A 20,609-nucleotide genomic window follows, 5' to 3' on the forward strand; every position below is an offset into this window, starting at 1 on the left:
TATTTTATTCTACGTGTAATTGTCTCACCTAGACACAACTTAGAATTTATTTACATATTCTGCTTAATTGTAGGATGTAAGAAATGATGGTTCCAAAATGAAAACCTCACTGTATTTGCAGGAGATGCAACTCGGAGTGTTAAGGATAGGATGATGCACATTACTATTCATGCCTTTTTAATTGATTAGCCTTTAAGGCTTCTGCAAGCCTTTAAAAGTTGTTTTGTCAACATTAGACCAGCTGCTGTGTAATTATGGTAGCTCTTCTTGCAGTTAAATTCCTTTAATAACGTGTTCAATCTGCCGATGCCAAAGTGCTTTGAACCTGTGATATATACTATGGAGAGCTTTTGTTTTACTTACAGATGGTCGGTGCCATTTTCTGGGCAACTCTAGAATTTTCACAGAAATTTTAAAGATGAATTACTTCAAAATGGGAGGCAAATGAATTTGAACATCAGGTTACTCCTCCCCCTATAAAATTTGTTCATATGTGACTTGAATTTTGAACTTGGCTCATAACATCATAAATGTGCTCATTAAAAAAAAAATTCCACCTTGAAACCTTTTTAAGGCTCTTTTCTCTGACTCTCCAGCTTGTAAATGAAATCAAATCTTTCTGGCACCAGATAGATGATGGTGGAAACAGTGGGCCTGTAACAAGGATCACTGCTTAATGAGGAGTCACAAAAGGGTGGTTCTGCCTTCCATTCAGGGGCTGAAACTTCACTCAGAAACTGAGTGTGAATTTAGCAGTGTGTGAAGTCTGGCATGAGAACCTATCACTAGGGATAGGGTCTGGTGTCAGAAAGATACAAACAGAAGATGTTGTGTTTGTCTCCTACCCAGTTCACCCATCCTTTCCCCCACATTGGATTGTACTGGTGGATAAGGCATGAGAGGTGGGAGCAGTGATGATGGTGGCTGTAGAGGCTGCCCCTGTTAGTTCAGGCCGTTTTGGTGGCTTCTTTCCTATAGCTTTTCTTTTTTTTCCCAAGATGGAGTCTTGCTTTGTCACCCAGGCTGGAGTGTAGTGGCACGATCTTGGCTCACTGCAACTTCTGCCTCCTGGATTCAAGCAATTCTCCTGCCTCAGCCTCCAGAGTAGCTGGGATTACAGGTGCATGCCACCACACCTGGCTAATTTTTGTATTTTTAGGTTTCAACATGTTGGCCAGGCTGGTCTCAAACTCCTGACCTTGAGATCTGCTCACCTCAGCCTCCCAAAGTGCTGGAATTACAGGCATGAACCACTGCGCCCGGCCTCCTATAGCATTTTAAAAGGCAAACCATTCAAAACAGAAGCGCAGAGCATCAACACATGAAGGAATAAGAGATTAGACCAAGCTACAGCAGCTTTCTATGGCCCCATTATTTAATTTGTATTAAGGAATGCACCTGTGTTGTTGGAAAACCATGAGACGAGTCCCTCAACCACCTGTGCTCACCTTTTCTTTTCACTGTACAGCATAAGGGGGTGTGGAATGCAGTTGACCTTATACAGTGTGAAAAAGCCGACATGCTTCAAGCTTGAATAGAAGTTCAAGAATATTAATGACCTGCAGAATTTGGAGAAGCAGCTAACCTTGACGATATTGGCTTACATAATGGTAGGGCTAGCCAAAAATTGTGTCTCGTGTACTCTCTCACAATGTGCAGATTTGTTTGCCTTGAAAGCTCGTGAGCCCTGAGAGTTGGGGCATTTAAGAGTTTGAGGAACCATAGACTTACAAGCATAGAGCACTTGTGGTATGAATTCAGTAGCCACTAGACACTCAAATGAAGAAAACTAGAATTTATGTAATTAAAAGTTGTTTAATTAATTATATTTTTTCCTGTGGGATAAAACTGTTCCTGGTAAATGGCTTAATCTTTTCAAAGTTACATTAAATGTTAATCTGGAGTGTTTTTAATATTGCAAGCTCATAGAGTTGTGTACCAAGATGTGCCCAAGAAAACTACCATCAGTCTCAGCATTTTATTTCTAAATAACAAAACTTGCTAGTGTCAGTAGAAGCATACATCTTTTTGGTAACATCACCTTTTGCTAAAATGCATAGTTTACATTGATATGATAGGAATTAAATCAGCCTCAGTTGTCAGTTCTGATCAGCTGCATGAGACATGGTCTTCAATTAATCTTATAACCATTAGCATTTTATATACTTTGTCAAAGTCTTGCATACAGTTTTAGAAAATTAGAAACTTTTAGAACTTCTTTGAGGACTTCAAAATCGTTTTTGTTACCCTTCCAAAATAATCTTATGTTATCTTGAGATTGCATTGAATCAGAGAGGAGATGTTGGCTTTAGCCTCTGGTGCTAAGACCCGATAGTCATAAACCTACATACATACATATGCACATATATCCACATACATGAGTAATCAGTTCCCAAGGAACCCAGCGGTCAGCAAGACAAGGGACTTGTGTATACTCCCAAATGTCATGGAGGTCTTTACTTCTCTAGTCATCCCCTTAAGTCTCCTCTTATGTTCAGAGGTACCCAGGAATAAAATCTTTTTATTTTTCTTATCAAGTATTTAGAATCTTGTTTGTAAGCAGCAAATACGTGGCTCAAATTAACTTAGGAACATTTATCTCATGTGTCTTTCTCTTTCACTTGGCTTACTCTCTGTGGACTCTGTGAGGATTGGTCTTTGTACTCCGGGTCTGTGTGCTTACCTAGGAATAAATTTTTATGGTGATGAACTGTGCCACCCCTGTCTTATGTTATTAAGTGTAAAATAAATTGAAAGAAGAATTAAATAGTCAAAATGCTGGAAGAACAGGGCAATAGCAGGGACTTGAGAGCATTTAATACTCTTTCCCCACCTTTTTATTTTTTTCTATCATCTTACTGATTTCATTCTTTCTTAATGCAAAACAAATATGCAAGCAAGGTGGGAGTGATATCCTCAGATGCTCCTGAAATGTACAAATGTCGTAGTTTATGCCACCATTTAGGACTGACTGATGCTTTTTCCAGTACCAGACTCAACAATCCTAGGGAAGAGAGCTCATTGGCCTATCTTGGGACAGATATCAACATGGACCAATTAGTTGTGGCTGGAGGTAGGACCACATTGTACAAACTTGTCATTGGTGACCCCATTTCTATGTATTAGTAAAAGAAAAATCACTGTGGGCTGGAGAAACTTCAAACACACGAGATGTTTTCCTTCCCTACATGGACACATCACCTCAGTCTTCCCAAGTATGATACTGGCCTCTTCTGGATATCTTCTTTCTTCCCCATTACCTCTAGCCTGAGTGCCATTTCTTTTCATGATTTGGTAAAGAACTTGGGGCAAGACATACTGTAGACAGGAGGAGAATTTCTGTGTTGGTGATTTAGAGCAGATCTCTTCTGATCCTTTCTCCTGAGCCCAATGACCCTCATCTTCCTTTTTGTCATGCAGGAGGAAGTGGCAACTCAGGAGAAGGCAGATGGAAAAGTTAAATGGTAAAGCTCACAATCTGCTTGTCCAAGGAAATGATGCCCTTTTCTTAAAGGCTAAATGTTTTTTCAGGATGAGTGGTTCAGTCAAGTCCAAATATTCTTGACTACTATAGGAGATATTTGATTCTTTAAGTATGTATAACATTGTGTAATAGTTGTAGATAAAGCAATTTTGATTTTTCTTTGTTTACTAATTTGTTTTCATTATCCAAATTCACTCGTATGTACTTTTAGGCTGAGAAGGTTTTACAAACCATTTTAACATGCGAGTCTTCAAAACTTTAATGGGATTCTTTGTGTTTGCTTAAATAGGAGCCATTCTGGTTTTTTTTTTCCCCCAGGTTAATGATGCTAACACACTTATGTTCTAATTCTGACAGCCATTCAGTAGTAATGCGTTTCCAAAGGAGTTGCAGTAGATTTTTAAGCCTTGTGTTTTCAGTTCCTGCCTAGTTATCTACCCTGATTGGCATTTAACCATTGAGTTAGATTTTTCTTCTACTAAAGAGAGCTTTATGAGCTTTAACTTCAAGTGCCTGTGTCACAGTGTGATTTGTTTGCATTGTGATTGACACTGAGTAAGCACTTTTTGCAGGAAAAGGCATTGTCTTTTAGGATTGAGGGAGGATTTGGACACATAGTCTCCTGACAGTTTTTTCCAGGGTTCCATCTAATAGTGGGCACATCAATAACAATCTCACCTGGCACATGTTAACATGGTTACTTTGTTTTTGCCATCAGTAACTATCATATTCCCTGAGAGCCGTTTCTCTGGGCCTGTTGACTGACATGGCCATAAATATATCCCCAAAGGCTAAAACTGTACCTGTTTCAGCACAGATGAAACAAAAACAAATGTCCCACTGTTTTAGGATTACAAATTATAATCTCACTACAGCATGAACTTTAAGGTGGTGATAATTCAATTTCTACTCTTTGATTTTGACATGATGGTACAATAAATACAGTTTAAAAACACTTTATTCAATTAATTTTCGTGACCATTTTGTGTGCCTGGTTCATTCTGTGCTCTCTAAATCATGAAATACATTGTATTTCTTTCTTTTCTTTACTTTTTTTTTTTTTAATAGACAAAGTCTCATCTGTCGCCCAGGCTGGAGTGCAGTGGCACGATCTTGGCTCATTGCAACCTCCGCCTCCCGGGTTCAAGTGATTCTCCTGCCTCAGCCTTCTGAGTAGCTGGGGTTACAAATGTGTGCCACTATGCCTGGCTAATTTTTAGATTTTTAGTAGAGACAGGGTTTTACCATGTTGTCCAGGCTGGTCTCGAACTCCTGACCTCAGGTGATCCGCCTGCTTCGGCTTCCCACAGTGCTGGTATTACCGGTGTGAGCCACTGTGCTCGGCTGAAATACATTATATTTCAAAAATAGTACTACCCTTCGAAGTTCTTACCTTTAACTGTTAATAGTAAATAAACAAAATAATGTTTTCTGGACCTATAAATTGATTTTGAACATATCCTTGCCTTACAGAGACCAAATAATACACTTGCTGTTTCTTCCTATTATATTATCATATTCATTCACTCAATCAGCAAACATTGATTACTGTACCTCTGGGAACCTAAAACATACTAGGGATATACAGACAAGTAATAAGTCTTTAATAAAGAGTTAGATAAATCATGACATGAAGTACAGTGGGGACACAAAGATAGGGACTGGCTGGTTCCATTCGGGGATTGCTTTAACTAGAAGATAACATTTGAAGTAAGCCACTTATGCTAACTGGGAGTGCCCAGAGAGGGCCAGAAGGGAGGCCAAAAGAACGTGAATCAAGTCTTAGAGCATAAAGCAGCATGGGCAACTGGGGGATGTTGTTGAAGTTTAGAGTCAAATGTGTAAGGGAGTGAGTATCTAGAAGTGGGACACAAAAAAGGTGGGATAGAGCCTAATCAGAGATGAATATGCAAATATATATATTTTCTAAATATATATATATATTTGACTAGAATTTGAATTTTATTCTAGATATTAGTAGTATTGCAGTGTTTTTGGTTTACAATATTAAATTTAACAGGAGGATGAATATTCCTGTGATCGTCAACTTGGGGAAGTATCAGAATCTTGTTGGGCGGAGGAAAGGGGCACATTAATAATTTAAAAAACCCACGAGGTGATTATGATAAGTCCTTGCTTCCTCCCCATTGAGAATTATTGCTATTGGTAGTGGAAACTACTGAGTTTTAAGTGGAGTCCTTAATATCAGTGACCTCATTACAGTACTATCTCAATTTATTATTCTTTAAATAAAACGATTGAAAAATATACTTACCTCCTCCATCTCTATGCTCCCATGATCCCCTATGTAATTTTTCAGTATCAAATTAAAAAAAAACTCATTTGTTGTGCTGCTGGCATAAACATATTTTAAAAGGAGTGTTTGGGAATGGAACATAAAACAGAAATGGAAAACAAAATTGACATTATATGTGTCTATCTTTGATTTCCATGACTGCACATCTTTGATTTCCATGCACGTCTTCAGTTTTCATGACTTAGGGCTTTTCTGAGATTCCTTTGGGGGTGTCCAGGCTAATGGGAGAAGCAGCTGGAGGAGAGTATGGCAGGCTGAGTGCCCGGCATGCAGTAGGCATACAGTGATTGCTAGTGTCTTTAGCTTCTCCTTTTAAACTTTAGCTCTTTAGTTGAAAATTAGGAGCCACTGGATTTTCTGTTAGTGGCTAATGTCAAGAGTGGCTGAGAAAAACGTTTGAAACTGAGGAGAAAATAATGACTCAGATATTAGACACATATAAATATTAGAAGGGAATTTAATGATTATCTCATATCCCAACCTGCTGCTTCACAGATGGTGAAACCAAGGCCTTGAGAGGTTGAGTGACTTGACATCACAAGGCTATTAAATGACAGAGAAGGGCCAGAAGCCAGGTCTTTTAACTCCTTCATGTCTCTCAGATATGTATGGCATTTCTTCCTGTTTTTTCTTTTTCGTAGAGTTAACTCCATGAAAGGTTCTAATCAGCATATCTAAAACATAGCCCTTCATGAACTTCTTCCTCTTTCTCTGCTTTTTGTATCCCTCTATTACCAGAAAGGGGTCCTAATCCAGACCCCAAGAGAGGGTTCCTGGACCTCGTGCAAGAAAGAATTTGTGGCAAGTTCATATTGTAAAGTGAAAGTAAGTTTATTAAGAAAGTAAAGAAACAAAAGAATGGCTGTTCCATAGGCAGAGCAGCAGCATGGGCTGCTCACTCGAGAATCCTTACAGTTACTTCTTGATTATATGCTAAACAAGAGGTGGATTATTCATGAGTTTTCTGGGAAAGAGGTATGCAGTTCCTGGAAATGAGAGTTCCTCCCTGTTTTAGACTATATAGGGTAACTTCCTGATGTTGCTGTGGCATTTGTAAACTGTGATGGTGCTGTTGGAAGTGTCTTTTAGCATGCTAATACATTATAATTAGTGTATAATGAGCAGTGAGGATGACCAGAGGTCACTTTTGTCACCATCTTGGCTGTGGTGGGTTTTGTCCAGCTTCTTTACCACAACTTGTTTATCAGTAGGGTCTTTTTGACCTGTATTTTGTACCAGCCTCCTGTCTCATCCTGTGACTAAGAATGCCTTAATTTTAACCTCCTGGGAATGCAGCTCAGTAGGTCTCAGCCTTATTTTATCCAGACCCTATTCAAGATGGAGTTACTGTGGTTCAAATGCCTCTGACACCTCAGTGGCATCAGGCATCTACCATGCACTTGAGCTAGTCATTTCAGCATCAGTTTTGTCTCCATCTTATACAGCATTCAGCTAGTCATCGAGTCCTGTTGGTATCACTTTGGAAATGTCTCTCACATCTATATTTGCTTTTATTTCCTACATTACTTCCTTAATTTAGTCTTTCCTTGTTTTGTTTTTTTTTTTTTTCCCCTCTGGACTATTAAATTAGCTTTTTAATTGGGTTCTGCCTTCTGCAATCCACTGTCTCCACTGCCTCTGGAGTTTTCTTTTTGAAACATAAATCTGAATGATGGGTTTACCAGGCTTCAGTGGCCTTTCATTCTATTGAAAAGTCCCTTTCTCTAGCTGTAGCCTTTCACAATATAGCTTTGATGTCCCTCTTCAACATTTTCTTCTGACCATTTTCTACTCCTTTTATCTGCCAAGACTCTGATCACACCAGCCCATTCAATGTTCCTAACTTTCCAACGTACTTTCCTGGGACGCCCTTCATCACCTCAATTTGAGCACACATCAGTGCTCAATTCTCTGCATGTGTAGGAGAAGAAAAGTTGTTTTCCTTTGTTCTTCGTAATTCTTAATTGGAGTGGACCCCTGTAACAAAAGACAGATTAAGATGGGAAAAACAAACACAAGTTTATTAACACATATAGTTCATATATACATGGGAGATAAATGAGTAAATCTCAAAAAGGTAGATTTGAATTCAGTCTTAAATTCCATCTTTAGCTAAAACAAAGAAAGCTGTTGAGGGATACGGTTATGGGAGGTAACCAGGAAAAGCATGAGACACAAGGGTAAGATTCCTTATATAGATTTAAATTGGTGCCTTCTCCATTAATACGAGTCTGTAGTGATTTAGAGTCATCTTTCCTGATGCAGAGAAGGTGACACAGTTACAAATAGAGATTTCCTTTACAGATGTAAACTTTCCTACAAAAGGGTAACTTCTGCCCTGCTTTTAGAGCTTCTCCTGTGTTTTCAGTGTTCAAAATAATCAGCTTGAAATAATCTTTATGCCAAAGAGGCATACTTTGAGATGGCGTATTCTGGTCTCTTAAACACATCACTTTCTTTATGAGGCCTCCTTTCCTTTCTTGGTCGAGATAAACAGATGGATCCTCTGTTACCCACAGAGCACTATGTTTCTTCTCTAACCATACTGAGTGCTGTAGTCTGATGTGCATGAGAATTAATTTTCTTTTTGAATATGTCTGTTTTACTCAATAGTTTGTGAAGTCCTTGAGCTCAGCAGTTGTATCAAATTCATTTTTATATCCTTGGTACCTGTGGTAGACTGAATAATGGTCCCCTATAGATTTTCATGTTCTAATCCCTGGAGCCTGTCAGTATGTTACCTTACCTGGTAAAAGGGATTTCTTAGATATGATTAAGTTAAAGATCCTGAGATGGGGCTATTATCTTATCATGGTGGAGAAAGGCGGCAGGGTTGGAGCAGAGAAGATGATGTGATGAGAGAAGCAGGGGAAGAGAGGGGATAGTCAGAAGAAGCAGAGGTTGCAATGATGTGCTTTGAAGGTAAAGGAAGGCACCATGAGCCAAGGAGTGCATGTAGTCTCTGGAAGTTAGAAAAGGCAAGGAAACTCATTTTCCCTTAAAGCCGCCATAAGGAGTGAAGCTGTGCAGATGCTTGGTTTTAGCCCAGTAAGACCCATATTGGATCTAACCTTTAGAACTTTGAGATAACATGTTTGTGTAAGTTTCGAGCTGTTAATTTTGTGGTAGTTTGTTACAGCAGCAATAGGAAACTAATGCAGTGGAGGAGAGGAAAAATATTTTTTTCTCTACCCATTGTAGGTTTATGGATGAGGCCTCTATAACAAAAAACAGATTAACAAGAAAAAAAAATACAAATTTATTTAATAAATTTTTATGCGATGTGGGAGCCTTCATAAGGAAATTGAGACCCACAGAAATGGGTAAACCTGAGTAGTTGTAGGCTAGGTTTGATAATAAGTGGATAGTAGTGGAGAAGTGTGATAGGATTAAAAGGGCATAATGTAATGGGAATAAATTGAGGAGAACTTAGAAAGATCTGTTTGTTCAGATTCTGCTCCGTAACTGTCTTAATCCATTTTGTGCTGCTACAACAGAATAGCTGAGACTGGGCAACTTACAAACAATATAAGTTTACTTGTTTCATGGTTCCAGAGGCTGAGAAGTTAAATATCAAGGATCTGGCATCTGCGGGGGGCCTTTTTGCTGCATCATCCCATGGCGGAAGGTAGAATGGAAGGAGAGTGCTTGTGAGAGAGTGAGAAGTGAAGGGGGCTAGAACTCATTATTTTCTTAGGAATGTACTCTTATGATAAATAACCCACTCTGAAACTAATGGCATTAATGCATTCCGAGTCACCTCTTAAAGATCCCACCTCTCAACACTGTTGCATGGGAGATTTAAGTTTTCAACACATGCAGTTTGGGGGACACGTTCAGCTCAAAACAGTGACCCTTTATCTTCAGAGACAAGGAAGTTCCTTTTCTCCTGGTATAGGGAAGCACCTCTTAGATGAGGGTGAATGATCTCCTTCAAGGGAAGGTCAGTAAGTTCTTCCTAGGTTTCTTGACCAGCTTTCGGGGAGAAGTATGGGGGCAGGTCAGAGAGACCTTCCTGCTACTGAAGGAATTTTTCTGACATTCCTTTAGCCTTAAAGTTTCAGTCCGCCACAGTGCCATGTTTTGGGTTAGTATGGTCTGAGCCCCATCAGCAGCACTTACACACATGTAACATACAGTTGGGCTCAGTGTATTTGCATCTGACCTTGACTAATCAGAGAATTGTTCTCGATGCCCATGATGATCAAAGCTAACATTTGTTGAACCTTTTGCTGTGTGCCAGTCACTGTGGTCAACATTTATACATGATCCTCATAATCACGCTATGGCACCGTTATTATCCCTGTTTGGCAGATGAGGAAACTGATGCACAAAGTGTTTTGATAATTTTCCCCCAATCACACTACCCAACAGGTGATGGCACTGGGACTTGGAAGTGAGCAGTCTGGCTCCCAGGTCTGTGGCCACAGCACTCTGTCCTGCTTAGTCATGTTCTCATGTCACATATATAGAGTTCATGTGTGCTGTCCTAGTGTGGTATGTTGTGAAGAAAATTGGAAGAGCTAGATTTGAATATTGATGCCTACAGTAATCAGTTGACTCTGTAAATGTGGGCAAGTCAGCTAACCTAGATCTGTGTGCCTGTCTTTGTTAAATCATTCTTTTTGTGCTTACCTTATGGGGTTAATATGAAGACTGAATGATAAATCACATGAGAAAGTACTTTGAGAAACAGCAGGCACTACACATATGCTATTTATCAGTATATATTTGCTTGATGTATATCTTCTGCAGATTTCCTCATACGAGGATTACCTGGCTGGTCTGACTTATTTGGTGACTAGGGGCTTAATAATATTTGCTAAATGCATTTGATAAAAATGCTCTTTTGTTCTCATTCTTATATTTTGGGTTGTTGACACTAAAAATCTGAAAGCTCAGAATTTAGTCTCCTTCATAGAACTTTATTTTCTTTCCTACTTTTAAAAAAATGAGGCTTTCTTATCTCACTCCTGAGCTAATATTTTTATCTTGTAGCCCATAGGAAGGTGGGACTTACAGAAGATTTGCAATGATTTCAGCAGCTTTTCAGAAGGGCTTTGAGTGAACAGTTAATCTCTTGAGAATGCAAAGTCATTTGTGGCAGAGAGTCTTAGGCCAGTGTTGAGTTGCAAATCCTGGGGAGTCCTGACTCAAGAAGATAGGGAATTTAAAAAGAAAGCCAGTGAAATACATTTGATTCTTATTCTCCCTGTCCTGCCTTAGCCTGCAATGTTACTTATTCCTTTAAGATGCTTTAATTGCTAATTGTCTGCTGTTTGATTTCGAGGTTAGTTGAGATCACCAGGATGATGGAAGGCCTGACCTGACCAGACCTGAATTCATTGGTACATTCTCAACTTTTTGAAAAATTAATGAGTTTTGGCTGAGACACACCTGACTTTTGCAGCATCTTGTTTTTATTTATTGTTTCTTTTGTTTACTTGTCAGATATTCCCGCCCACAACATGGATTTACAGAGTAGATTTTTTTTTTCTTGCATGTTCAAAGAAAGTCAAGCTATCCTGATTGGTGCAACATATAGACATAAAATGCTACTTTGAGGGGCATGCTTATGGATGCATTTTTGTTCCTCTCTCATTGTTTCCCTGATATGAATTCTTAGACATAGAATTACTCCAGGAAGGGTACCAACTTAAAACATTACAATCAAACCAAACCAAAAAAAGATGCATATTAATAGATCGTATTCCCTAAAGGCTGTACTAATGAACACTCCCACCAGTAGCGTATGAGAATGCAGATCTCACGGCAACTTTGTCAGTGTTCACTTACTCCGTAGCGTCTCTGGAGTACTCACAGTCTTCCAGGTTCGGACATTTTTCAGAAGTTTTCCAAGTCACCCTAGGTGATTTGAAGCTGAAACCACTGGTTTAGTTAATAGGAGAAAAGTATTTTCTCACTATCTCTTAGTGGTCTGAATCTCTCTCACTATCCCCTTAAAATAGATCAGTTGCTTTAGGTCATTGGTGTGTTTTGCTATACAGGACATACTATTCCTAATGAGCAGCCCCTTCATCAGTCTAAAACTCTCTTGAACCACTAATTCACAGTAATGTCACCTCTAGGCTTATTAACATAATCTTTTGCCCATGCAAAGCTCTCCAGTGTTCAAATAATTCTGCTGGATGATGTTACCTTTCAACTGAACCGCATCATCTTGTTGGCAAAGCACTTCACGAATACTATCATTTCACTATTGCAGGGACCTTGGAATTAAGACATCTTCATTCTATTTTTACAGAAAAACAAAAAGGAACTCAAATAAGTAGCTTTTCTCTAAGGTTGTGCAACTTATAATCACATGTTAGGACTCAATGTAGGTCTTCTGACTTCAAGTTCAGAGTTTCCAATGCTGTGTCAGAACCTGTCTTTGGCCTTCTCTAGTTCTGCTGCTTTTTAAATATGCAAATAGATCTGGTTATTGGATTGTTATTAAGGTTTTTTTTTTGGTGTCTGCATTTCTTACGCTCATTTTCTTCTCTGTATGCTCATTTAGAATTCTACATATTTACAGCTGTGTTTCTCAACTTTTTTTTATTATTGCTCCTCCTTCCCTAGGAGAAAAATTTAATTTAAATTACATTCTTCCTAATGATAGAAATTAAATATTAAACTGATAAGAACAGATACTGTACTTGATCTTAGCCAAAAGGCTGAGAAGTGAAGAGAAATTAAATATTAAGGAATAAGATTTTGACAGGTACAGTTGAGCCTTGGAGGACCACAAACTATGATGTCTTATACTTTGTTCCTCAACAACCAATTTTAATCTTCTTGGGAGTTCAGAAATGCTGTTAATGGACACACCAATTTAGATGACTAACCCAGGCTATCAGGGCAGAGAGGAGAGCTGTTGAGCATACTGATGGATGGTATAACCATATGTGTGTAATTAACTAGTGGAACATATGACACTGACATTACTCTCAGCTCACATCAACTAATGACTTACAGGGAAGCTGTGCTTCAGTGTGGATGGCTAATTATTCAAACATGCATTCTGTATGATTAAACCACATGGAATTTCACATTTGCTTTTGTTTTCCATATATTTTATGGGTCATATAGGTTATATCTCCACCTTTCACCCACTGCCTGCCTTTTTTATTAAATATGAGCTTTGTATGAGGCTTTTGGCTACTTGTGGTCACAGCTCTGGGCTGAACTTTTAGATTCATTAGTCTCTGATTTGTAGCAGTTACCTACATTTTTACTTATACTTTTAGATAAATAAATGCTGGCCTGTTCACAGGCAGGAAAGCACTGCATTGGTAGATAAGGGCCATTCCATGCTGGGCTTGACTGGTTGCCACCAACTCTGACATCCCTGACCCCTTGGCAGGGAAAGAATGTAAATGAGTGAGAATAAAGAGCCCCAGGTAGCTTCTGTTTGTTTTTGCAAGAGAGCTAGATCTAGGTGATTTGGGAGAATGCCAGATACTATAAACACAGAGCCAGAGAAAAAGAAAAAGGATGGCAAAAAGAGCCCAGGGACTGGGGGAGGTACACTTGCAGGGAGTGGAGGTTGGCCCTGAAGAAGGTTTTCATTCATTTCTATGTGTAGAATTTTTAAGATTAACTTGCTAATTTTTTTTTTATTGAAGTCAAGCAAGATTTTAAGTCATTTATCAGGGCTCATAGAGTACCTATTTATAGAAGTCAGAATAAAAGTAAATGAACCATGAATGCTAACACGCATCTTGCAAATTTAATAAGATTTAAAAGTTAAATAAACCAATGAGCCTACAGATTTTCTCCAGGGCCCCTTTACAAGTTTTAACTTTGTTTCCTTTCCACGAACTTCATTTTACACACTGTCTTGTGTGATTCTTTTAGCCTTAGCTTGTAGAATACTAAAATGATTACAAGCCTGCTTTTAGAGGATATTTCATTTTTAGTGAAACATTTACATGATAATGGTTTCCTATGTAACCTGCTGAAAAACAAAGTTTTTTTTTTTTCTTTTTTTCAAGTGCTAGACTGTCAATCAGGATAAAGGAGGTTGTATGAATTATTTGTTGTTGCATAACAAACTACCAGAAGTAAAACAACAAATATTTATTATATCAAATGTTGTATGGCTTAGGCGGGTCCTGTGCTTCAGGGTCTCTTACAAGGCTGCAATCAGTTGTTAGCCAGGACAGGGATCTTATCTGAAGGCTCAACCGGGAAAGATCCACTTCCGTGCTCCCATGGTTGTTGCATAATCCAGTTTGTTGAGGGCTTTTGGGCTGAGGGCCTCAGTTCCTAACTGCTTTGGGGGCCACCTTCAGTTCCTGGTTATGTGGGGCTTCTCGACATTGGAACTTGCCTCCTCAAAGCCAGCAAGAGATACAGTCTGCTGGAAAGACATCCACCATCTTTGCCATATTATGTTGGTTAGAGAGTCGTTAGACCAGCCCACACTAAAGGGCAGGAGATCACACAAGCGCATTAACACCAGATCGAGGGGCACCTTAGGATCCTAGGCCAAGGAGATACGTGACTCCATCCCAACAAGCCTTCAGGATCTTAGAATCTTTGAGGGAAGAGACCTTTTTTTCAGAGTTAAAATATTTACAAAACCTTTGTGAGGTGGGAGCTAGCACTCTGTGCTGAACTGGATTGTGGAGCCCTGGGCTAGGACTGTGTGCGGCATTAAAGACCAGCCACTCTGTAAATGCACGTAGAAAACAACCTCCTTGAGCAATATCAAGCAAGAGAAAGAAGAGGCCTCAGAGCGCCAGCAAAACAATGGCAGAAAACATATCCTTATCTTTTCCTTCTCATTTTCAAAGCTGTGTTAGAGGGAAAGGAATATATTCTGGTTCTGGAGATTTTCAGTTTTCTTTTTATCTCATTAATTCCTGGCTGGGTGCTCCAGGACAAGATATCCAAAAAGCCTTTTTTGAATCGCAGGTACTGTGAATATAAATAGAAGAAAGACACCATCTCTTCCTTTAAGGAACTTACAGTCTTAAGGAAGAGGCACAGATGGAAGTGGACAATTACCAAATATCATCAAAAAGCCTGAGAAAAAGTTATGCGAAAGCTACTGTGTGAGCACAGAGGCTGTAAACCTAATCCTAAGTTGCAGGTGGGTAAGTATTAGACATCACTCAAGAAAGGCTTCATGGAAGAGGTGACACAGAGTTGAATTAGTTGGACTTAACCTTTGAAGAAATGAAGGCAGGCTTTGCTGGGAGGCATTGGAGTATTAGATATAAAGGCTTAGAAACAGTAGAGCATTTGGGACCTCACAAAACTGCAAGTTGTTCAGTGTGGATGGAGTTTAGGGGCCTTCTTGGGAAGTGGTAAAAATTGAGGCTGGAGCTGGGTGTGGTGATGCCTGAAATCCCAGCTATTCAGGAGGCTGAGGCAGGAGGATCACGTGAGCCCAGGAGTCAGAGGCTTCAGTGATCTATGATTGCACCACTACACTCCAGCCTGGGTGACAGAGTGAGACCCTATCTCTACAAATAAAAAATAAAAAGATGAGACTGGTAAGGTAGGCAGGAATAAAATGATCATCAGAGTTCTTGGATGTTGTTCCAATGATTTTGGACTTTACCTTAGAAGAATCAGGGGATAATTCAATCAGATTATGCTTTAGAAGTAGAGAAGTATTGGAGGGATGTTAGGAGACAAGAAGACCAAATAGTATGTAGGCGAAGGGAGAGGGGTCTAAAATACAATGAAGTCAGAGGGAGAGGAGACAGTGAATTTGAGATCCTAAGGATGCAGAATCCTCAAGACAGCGTGATGGCACTGGTTATGAAGGGAGAAACAGGAAGAAGGGAAGCTTGACTTAGATTTCTGACTTCAGTGACTGGGTAGACAGTGGGGTGACTCGCCCATCTACAAAATATTGGAAAGTGATACGTTTGAGTTCAGTTTTGGAATTATGCATTATAGGAGTTTGTAGTAATCTGAGCAGAGATGAGCAGTGTTTCAGGGTGTCCATATCTGGAGCTCAGGTGAATATGGAGGAGACCACCAGGGGAGCGTATGCAGACCCAGAGGAGAAGAAGAGTGAAGGGTGAGTGACTGTGACATCTGCAGTTAGGGGGAAGAGGACACTGTAGGAGAGGAGGAGAAATGAGTGGTATGATAATCGAAGTTCCCAGGGTTACAGGCCACAGGAGCCAACACAAGGTAGCTCAAGCAAAAACACACCTTTTAGAATTTAGGATATCAGGCACTAAAGGTTCTGGAACTAGGACCCAAAAAGTCTCCAGGAGCACAGCAGGCACTCTGTCACACTAAGGTCCTCATATTGCAACAAAGCTCTTTCCTTTTTCTGTCTAAACACCATCTTCCTCCACTGCTTTGTGTGAGTGACAAACCCATAGCTCCTGAGTTGAAGCCCCCCCTTCCCCGAATAATGAGGTCACACATCCAATTGACTGCCTTTTGACCTCAACTCCAGTTTTCTGAGAGAATTAGTCTAGTATTTCATCTTGGAAAGGTGCCCATGGTGTCATGCAGTACAAATGTAGCTAATGAGGGCCCACCCTGGCTGTAGTCAGCCCTTAGAGAAAGAAGGATGTAGTTAGAATCGTATCTGCCATGGGTAGCCAAAATGGTAGGAAGACAGTGGCAGGAAGAGGGGTCAAGAAAGCCAGACAAAGGGAGAGATTCAAAGAGGAGGGAGAAAGTGGTCCACTGTGCTAGATGCCGCTGACCCAACAGAAGGATTGAATTCAGGAAGAAGAGGACTGTGAGTCCACGACTGAGTAGCTAAGTTTGTGAAAATAAGTGGGCAATTGTTGGTTTTCATGTTGGTAAGGCATAAGTATGCTTCTCTGTGGGGGAAGAGGAGGAACAGGCATTAAATTGGGAGGGTAGACAATACAGATGAAGGAGGCCATAACGGATGGATGAGATTCCCGAGGAAGCAAGAGGGAACACAGGTGGAGGGATTAGCAGCAGACAGGAACAGGCCACGGTTCTCACCAAGGCAGGCGGGAAAGTGGGGTGCAGATGTAGATAATTTGGAGTGTGGGCTGCTAAGAAAGTAAGTCCAGATTCTGGTGGCAGGAATTATTTACTCTTGACGAAACTCTAAGTTCTTCTCTTGCTCCTTAAATGTATTGAATCAATGCTGCAATTTAAAGATCTTTGACAACTAAAGAATCTGATATTCCTATGCCGGGGGATTGACACAGAGAGCTTAGGCCAGGCCAGGACTCTTTATAGGAGCCCCCAGTTGGGCCCAGTGTCCCTGTCTGAAGTAAATGCTCCTGTGTTCCTGCTGTGGTCTGTGTTCCCCCAGAATCCATATGTTGAAACTTAATTTCCAGTGTGATAGTATTAAGAGGTGGAGCCTTTAGGAGGTGATTTAGTCATGAGGGTGGAGCCCTCATGAGTGGGATTAATGACCTTATATAAGAGGCGTGAGGGTGCTGTTCATCCCTGTTCCCCTCCCATCTCTTTTACCTTGTGAGGGTGCAGCAACAAGGCACTATCTTGGAAGCAGAGAACAGCCCTCACCAGACACGGAATCTGCTGGTGCTCTGGTCTTGGAATTTCCACCGTCAAGAGCTGTGAGTAGTACACTTCTGTTGCTTATAAATATATCACCCGGTCTGTGGTATATTGTTACAGCAGAACAAACAGACTTGGACAATTCCTAAGTAAGTTCAGGAATATCCGAAGAGAAGCAAACATAAAAATATGAATGTATCACTCCAGCCTGGGCAACAGTGAGACCCTGTCCCTACAAAAAATTTAAAAAGTTAGCTGGGCATGGTGGTGTGCACCTGTAGTCCCAGCTACTCAGGAGGCTGAAGCAGGAGAGTTGCTTGAGCCTAGGAATTCGAAGTTACATAAGTGAGCTATGATTGCTCCAGTGTTCTCCGGCCTAGACAACAGAGTAAGACCCTGTCTGTTAAAAAATAATGAATGTAGCTAATGACAACTGTACACAAATTAGAAAACTTCGAGTTTGTCTTTCTCCTGTCTTCTCACCATGACTTTCCTCTCCTCACTGAGGCTGACTTCTTTTTATAAGTGACAGGATCCCACTCTGTTGCCCAGGCTGGAGAGCAGCGGGGAGGCCATGGCTCACTGCAGCCTTGACCTCTCAGTCTCAGGTAATTGAGGCCGACTCTTGGTTGCATGAACAGTATAGGGCTGGGATCCTCTGCAAGATGGCCTTGCTCCCAACTCTGTCAACTGTCACTGACTGGCAAAGCACGTATCTAAGGATGTCTGGCCCTAACTGGACTCATCTTCCCACCCACCACTCCATTTACCGGAAGACCTGGAAGGTTTTCTTCCATGCATCTTTAGCCAGGCTAAGTGAGAATTACTTGCATAGGATTCAAGAGAAACTTAGGTTTAGTAAAAAAGAGAAAGTGGAGTTATATAACATGAAATATTCTAAAGCAATATTTTTTCCTCTAAGAAATCTTCTGGTTTAGTTTATCAAAAAGAGGATGGGATGATGGTGATTTTACTCAAGTTAATTTATATTTCAAATGGAAGAAGCAAGCATGGTTTTTTATTTTATTTTTACTTTTATTTTTTGTATTTAGAAAGCAGAAACCATGATTTGTGGGAATTCTTTCATGGTGATAGTCACCAGCATTTTTTGAGTGCCGCACATGCGCCTGAAATCGTGTCGTCAGAACCCGTGCCTGGCACTTAGCAGGCGTCAGGAGGCACGGGTCTGCTGATGCGCTTAACTAGTGTTTGTGTTACCAGAAGATGCAGAGGGCAGACTTTCTAGTACCAGGGATGAGCTGTGAGAGTAGATTTGTCAAATCTGCCAGACTCTGCTGGAGTGGCCATAGTACTCCTATGTAATCCTGATTTTAGGCCTAGAGATTCTCTGCTTGATCTGAGGGAGGGGTATTGGACCATCAAGGGAGCAAAAACAAGTCCTTAAGCCCTTCTGTCTGCCCATCCACAGAGGCTTCAGAAATTCCAAACCCAGGGGAGATGGCTCTTTGGGCTTCAGGTGGCAGAATAACTCGTAGGAGAGCTGAGGCGTTCCAGGGATTTGCTTCCCTGGGGTATTTATTTGAATAGGCCCTTATTCTGGACAGAAGGACTACAGGACTGTGCCTTGAAATAGAGGTTTGTTAGCCTTCTTCCTGGGTGAATAGAATGTTCAGTGGGTGCAGGTGAGGCTTTATCAGACTTCAAGCTGCCCCACCACAGCCCATCCTCATTGATTCCTAATACTTGCAATACAGCTCTATCAGTGAGACCTTATGCCTGGTAAAGTCCCCTTCCTCTCCTAAGACTATAGCCATATACTTTGCTCATGCTATTGTATTTTTGTCACTTTGAAGTCTCTGTTTGAATTTAAAGAGTGGTCTCTTTGACTAACTTTCCCTAGCAGAATATCCAGATTGGTTCAAAATCCGTGAGTAGAGGCAGTAGGTCCTCTTAAATACTGTTATCTTAAACACTGAGGGACAATTCACAAGGACACCTTCATCTGGAGTGTTGGGTGCATTTAATTCTCACTTTTTCAGTAGCAAACTATTTTGAGAATTGAGACATTTGACATTAGATGACTCCAGGATATCTCTGTCTTAAAGCTGGTCTAATACACTTGCAGAGCATTCGAAAAATTTGGTTCAGTTTAAAAAATTATTGATCTGGCCGGGCACCGTGGCTCACGCCTGTAATCCCAGCACTTTGGAGGCCGAGGTGGGTGGATCACAAGGTCAGGAGATCGAGACCATCCTGACTAACACGGTGAAACCCCGTCTCTACTAAAAATACAAAAAATTAGCCGGGTGTGGTAGCAGGCACATGTAGTCCCAGCTACTTGGGAGGCTGAGGCAGGAGAATGGCATGAACCCAGGAGGCGGAGCTTGCAGTGAGCCAAGATGACGCCACTGCACTCCAGCCTGGGCGATAGAGCAAGACTCTGTCTCGAAAAAAAAAAAAAAAAAAAATTATTGACCTCTATGAGTCAATGTATATAATGGTCAAGAAAAGACAATACTAATCCGTTGTAATAAAAGCTAGAGTAGTAGTTTCCTCTGAAGAGGGTGGGAACAGGACAGGGCATAAGCTTTCTAGAATGCTGGAAGTGTTTATAACTTGGTTCAGGTGTGAGGTAGGGGCATACAAACATAAAAATTCGTAGAGCTTTATTTATAGCAGTGAAAAAGAACACAAAAAGTTTCATCTAGGGGTTGATCTCATCATTCCCTAAGATTGCAGGCTTCATTATAGGTCCTTAGTGTAAATCTTTGTGGGGTTTTGAGACCCCATAGGGAGTTACAGGATCGGATTTATGCTTCGAGGAGCTCTCTCTGGTTGTTGCTAGAGAAGGGGTTGGAGGAGACTGAGTGAGAGCAGTGGCCATGACTGGGAGGCTGATGCTGCGGTCAGTAAGAGAGAGCGGGCCCTTGATTAGAGTGCAGGCAAGGGGCTTTGTGAGGTTCAAGAGAAGGTGTTGAAGGTGACTCCCAGGAGTCATACACGAGCAGTTGTGTGGAGGGAAGGGCCATTGCCTGGAGATAAAGAATTCAGCTGCAGACATGTTTAGTTTCTAATGCCAGTGAGCCACCCTTGAAGATGACAAGTAGGTAATTAAGTAGATGAGTCTGGAGTCAGAAAATCGGTCTGAGCTGAAGTTATAAATTTGGGAGTTGCTGGCATGGTATTTAAAGCAATGGGAATGCATGAAATCATTTTGAGAGAGAGCATAGAATAGGAAGGAAAGGGGTTCCAGGACTGTGTCCTGAGAAATTGCCACATTTGGAGGTCAGGTAGGGGAGGAGTCAGAATAGGAGGCTGAAGAGGAGTGAAAGGGGAGTACAAGGACAGCAAGGAGAC

General features: G+C 40.7%; 1 protein-coding gene and 1 pseudogene across 2 annotated transcripts in view; one reads left to right on the forward strand and one right to left on the reverse strand.

The window, feature by feature from the left end:
* Window positions 1–20,609, forward strand: part of LYPD6 (LY6/PLAUR domain containing 6) — a 149,687-nt gene that overhangs the window by 28,911 nt on the left and 100,167 nt on the right. The gene's annotated exons all lie outside the window — the stretch shown is intronic.
* LOC123568207 (U2 spliceosomal RNA) lies at window positions 12,364–12,490 on the reverse strand (annotated as a pseudogene).

The sequence above is a fragment of the Macaca fascicularis genome, chromosome 12 (assembly GCF_037993035.2).
Source record: "Macaca fascicularis isolate 582-1 chromosome 12, T2T-MFA8v1.1".
Lineage (NCBI taxonomy): Eukaryota > Metazoa > Chordata > Mammalia > Primates > Cercopithecidae > Macaca > Macaca fascicularis.